The sequence below is a fragment of the Triticum urartu genome, chromosome 3A (genome assembly GCF_056163025.1).
Source record: "Triticum urartu cultivar PI428250 chromosome 3A, HENAU_Tu73, whole genome shotgun sequence".
Taxonomy (NCBI): Eukaryota; Viridiplantae; Streptophyta; class Magnoliopsida; order Poales; family Poaceae; genus Triticum; species Triticum urartu.
In genome coordinates, this window is record NC_141875.1 from 519,484,659 (window position 1) to 519,490,100 (window position 5,442).

Here is a 5,442-nt window from a genome sequence, read left to right on the forward strand (position 1 = left end):
ATGAAACATATGGATCCAAATCAGCCCCTTACGAAGCAACGCATAAACTAGGGTTTAAGCTTCTGTCACTCTAGCAACCCATCATCTACTTATTACTTCCCAATGCCTCCTTCTAGGCCCAAACAATGGTGAAGTGTCATGTAGTCGACGTTCACATGACACTACTAGAGGGATGAAAACATACATCTCATCAAAATATCAAACGAATACCAAATTCACATGACTACTTATAGCAAGACTTCTCCCATGTCCTCAGGAACAAACGTAACTACTCACAAAGCATATTCATGTTCATAATCAGAGGGGTATTAATATGCATAATGGATCTGAACATATGATCTTCCACCAAGTAAACCAACTAGCATCAACTACAAGGAGTAATCAGCACTACTAGCAACCCACAGGTACCAATCTGAGGTTTTGATACAAAGATTGGATACAAGAGATGAACTAGGGTTTGAGATGAGATGGTGCTGGTGAAGATGTTGATGGAGATAGACCCCCTCCCGATGAGAGGATCGTTGGTGATGACGATGGTGATGATTTCCCCCTCCCGGAGAGAAGTTTCCCCGGCAGAACAGCTCCGTCGGAGCCCTAGATTGGTTCCGCCTCGTGGCAGCGGAGTTTCGTCCCATGAGCTAGCTTATGATTTTTTTTCCTCAACGAAAGACTCCATATAGCCAAATATGGGCATCAGAGGGCCACCAAGGGGCCCACGAGGCAGGGGCGCGCTTAGGGGGGTAGGGCGCGCCCCTAACCCTCATGGACGGTGGGTGGCCCCCCTCTGGTACTTCTTTCGCCCAATATTTTTTATATATTCTGAAAATAATTCCCGTGGAGTTTCAGGACTTTTGGAGATGTGCAGAATAGGTCTCTAATATTTGCTCCTTTTCCAGCCCAGAATTCCAGCTGCCGGCATTCCCCCTCTACATGTAAACCTTGTAAAATGAGACAGAAAAGGCATAAGTATTGTGACATAATGTGTAATAACAGCCCATAAAGCAATAAATATCGATATAAAAGCATGATGCAAAATGGACGTATCAACTCCCCCAAGCTTAGACCTCGCTTGTCCTCAAGCGAAAGCCGAAATCGAAAAATATGTCCACATGTTCAGAGATAGAGGTGTCGATATATATATATATATATATATATATATATATATATATATATATATATGTATTGTCATATGATCTCTTATCACTACTAGGAAAAGGGCTATAGATGGAATTGACACTAATGGCGCACCATCTGTTGGTGCGCCATTAGTGTGGAACACACTAATGGCGCACCAGGCACACGGTGTGCCACTAGTAACAAAATGTTTTTTTCCATTTTTTCAAACATACTAATGGCGCATCCGGGCAGAGTGCGCCATTAGTAGTTAGAACTACTAATGGCGCACCAGCCATAGAGTGCGCCACTACTGTATTTTTTTACTTTTTTGCAAAACTACTAATGGCGCACCGTTGCATAGTGCGCCATTAGTAGTTTAAACTAGTAATGGCGCACTGTGCCCCGGTGCGCCATTAGTATAAAAATTATTTTTTTAACTTTTTTGCAAAACTACTAATGGCGCATGTCTGTGTGGTGCGCCATTAGTATGTTGGGTTACTAATGGCGCATGTCTCTGTGGTGCGCCATTAGTAACCTGGGACCAGCTAGATATTTTTGGACAGCCACACCTACACACTCACTTTCCCCACTTCATTCCCCCCACCTCCTTCTCTAATCTTGTCGGCTGCCTCCTCCTCCTCACCTCATTTGCACCATACATTCATCAAAATTAAGTGTTGAAATTACCTTTTTTGATAGGTAAGTAAGGGGAAAGCTATCTTCATGTTGTAGATCTACTTTTTTCTCCCTATCTCGCTCCAACAACGTGCACATGCACTTTTTGTGGCCTAGCTAGATCTATGTATGTTTGTGGTGTTGCATATGTTTGTGGTGTTGCATATATGTTTGTGTTTGCAGGTACCAGTATTTGAAATGCGATCGTTGCCAATATTTTGCTGGAATGTTGATTCATTTCCGTTTCGGCGAGAATTTTGGCACTATGCATTCTTTTTGGTCCTATTTTTACGAAAAGTCATGCCAAATTTTTTCTTGGTTCTAAAATATCATTTTGCTCTACCCCGCAGGCGACCATGGTCTGCACGATGACCGAAGGCATCGTGAATAGGTTTTTGAGCTCCGCGAAGGCCGAGATGCTTCAAAATAACGAGACGGAGATAAGATGTCCGTGTCGAAGATGCAAGCTGAAGAGCCTTATTGCGGACCCGGATTCCGGGCAGGTGCGGGACCACCTACTCTTGCATGGTTTCATGGATGGCTATCGGTGGCAAGGTGATGAAGATGACTATGAAGTCGTCCATGGGGGGCGGGCAAGAAATGAGGAAGGGCAGCAAGACAACCACCGCGGCTCGGGCGGGCGAGAAGACGAAGAATCTCCAGGACATGATCACGACGGTGATGTTGTACACAGTCATCATGTAGAAGATGCCGGACATGATGATGAGGAAGATGCCGGAGCAAACGAAGGGCATGATCATGAAGATCTAGATGCCGGAGGAGCAGACGACGATGGACCATCGATGGGCTGGGTGCAGGACCCTCATATTCAAGAGCTGCTTCTCAAGCAGACGGATAACGCAACAGCTGCCGCCCAAGAGAAAGCCAAGCTGGATCAACTGGAGATAGACGCGGTTACTCCATTGTATGAAGGATGCAGACCCGAGGATACCCGCCTGAAAGTAATGCTCATGGCTTTGGAGATGAAGGTAAAACACAAAATGACCGATGCATGCTTCGACGAGAACATGTCATTCTGGCATGAACGTCTTCCCAAGGGGAACAAGTGCCCGACCAGTTTCGAGGAGGCGAAGAAAGTCGTGTGTCCTCTGGATTTACCGCACGTGAAATACCATGTGTGCATGAACAATTGCATCATTTATCGGGGCGAGCACACGGAGTCTACCGTATGTCCGGTGTGCGGCGTCACTCGATACAAGAAGAGGAAGAAAGCTCCTCGAAAAGTGGTGTGGTACTTTCCGGTCACTCCTTGTCTGCAGCGGAATTTCGCGGACCCTAAGGTAGCAAAGCTCCTGTGTTGGCACGCGGATAGGGAGGAGAAGAAGCGAGAAGATGATGCAAATGATCCAGAGATAAATAAAAAAGACAAGATGCTGAGTCACCCTAAGGATGGGAGCCAGTGGCAAGCGTTGAACTTCAAACACCCAGAATTTGGGAAGGATCCAAGGAACATCGTGCTGGCCACGAGCACCGATGGAGTCAATCCGTTTGGCAGCCAGAGAAGCACACATAGCACCTGGCCTGTGTTTGTGTGGATGTACAACCTTCCCCCCTGGTTGTGCATGAAGAGGAAGTACATTCACATGAGTATGCTAATTGAAGGGCCGAAACAACCAGGGAACGACATCAATCTATATCTAGGGCTGTTGAAAGAGGAGCTAGACACGCTATGGAAAATGCCAGCCAATACGTGGGACGCCGCAGAGAAAGAATATTTCCCTATGAGAGCCGCACTGCTCACGACGGTGCACGACTATCTCAGTTACGGATATCTCGCGGGGCAGGTGGTCCACGGATTTTCTGGATGCGTCAGGTGCATGGATGACACAACGTATCGCCAGCTAGATAGAGATCCCGGGTCTTCGAAAACCGTGTTCATGGGACATCGAAGGTGGCTTCGCGACGATGACCCGTGGAGGAAACGCAAGGATCTATTCGATGGTGAAACCGAACTCCGAAGACGCCCGCGTACGAGGAGCGGCGAGGAAATATACGGGCTGTTGAAAAATTGGAAAGATTGCCCACTGCCGGGAAAGAAGCAAAAGGCGCCAGAGCCGGGAAAGAAGCGAAAGGCGCCAGAGCCGCTGTTGAAGGTATGGAAAACGAGGTCTGTTTTCTGGGACTTGCCGTACTGGAAGATCCACCGTGTGCCTCACAGCCTTGATGCCATGCATATCACGAAGAACGTGTGCGAGAGTCTGCTTGGTACCCTGCTCAACATGCCAGAGAGGACTAAAGATGGGCCGAAAGCAAGGGCAGACTTGAAATCAATGGGCATCAGGCAGGAGCTTCACGCTAATGATGATGATGATGATGAGGCGAATCAGGACACAGAAAGTCATCGCAAAGGCAAAAAGGCCAAGAAGACCGGAAATGACTGCCCTCACGCGTGCTTCACTCTAAGTCAAGAGGAGATCGAGCAGTTTTTCACCTGCCTCGTAGGAGTAAAACTTCCTTACGGTTACGCAGGGAAGATAAGCAGATACCTAGACCCAGCGAAGCAGAAGTTCAGCGGGATGAAGTCTCACGACTGTCACGTGCTGATGACGCAGGTACTTCCAGTTGCAATCCGTGGGATCATGGACGCACACGTCCATGAAACGCTATTTGGCCTATGCAACTTTTTCGACGTCATCTCTCGGAAGTCGGTTGGCGTGAGGCAACTTAGAAGGCTACAGGAAGAGATCGTGGTGATACTATGCGAGCTTGAGATGTACTTCCCGCCCGCATTCTTCGACGTTATGGTGCATCTGCTGGTCCATATCGTGGAGGATATCATCCAACTCGGGCCGACATTCCTGCACAGCATGATGCCATTCGAAAGGATGAATGGTGTCATCAAAGGATACGTTCGCAACATGTCACGTCCAGAGGGAAGTATAGCCAGGGGCTTTCTGACCGAAGAGTGCATCTCCTACTGCACGAATTATCTAGGCATCGAGAACCCCGTTGGTCTGCCCGTCAACAAGCACCTCGGCAGGCTCGCTGGATGGGGTCACCATGAGGGTCGCCGCAAAATGCATGTCGACTTCGAGGGTCGACTCATCGACTTTGAAAGAGCAAACCTAGTCACGCTACAACACATAGACGTGGTCGATCCTTGGGTGGTAGAGCACAAAACCTTTATTGAGAAGACGTACAATGACCGAGGCCAACAGAGGACGGACGGAGATATAATCAAAGAGCACAACTCATGTTTCACGCGTTGGTTCAAGCAGAAGCTTCTGTCGTACCCTTTACATGAGGATTCTTCCGTGGAAGAACAACTCATATTCGCCTTGTCACAGGGCGCCGAGCACAACCTGATGACCTATGAGGCGTACGATATCAACGGCTACACATTCTACACCGAGGACAAGGACATGAAGAGCGATGGTTATCAGAACTCTGGGGTAACGATGGAATCCTACACCGGTAACGACAAGGACAGATACTACGGAAGGATCGAGGAGATCTGGGAGCTGAGCTACGCTGGAGAGAAGGTCCCGATGTTCCGTGTTAGATGGGCCAAGAGCGTCCTAAAAGAAGACCGGTATTTCACCACCATGGTTATACCCGAAGCCAAATCCAAGACCGCGGGCGCAAACGTCACCGTGAAAAATGAGCCATGGGTACTGGCTTCCCAAGTGG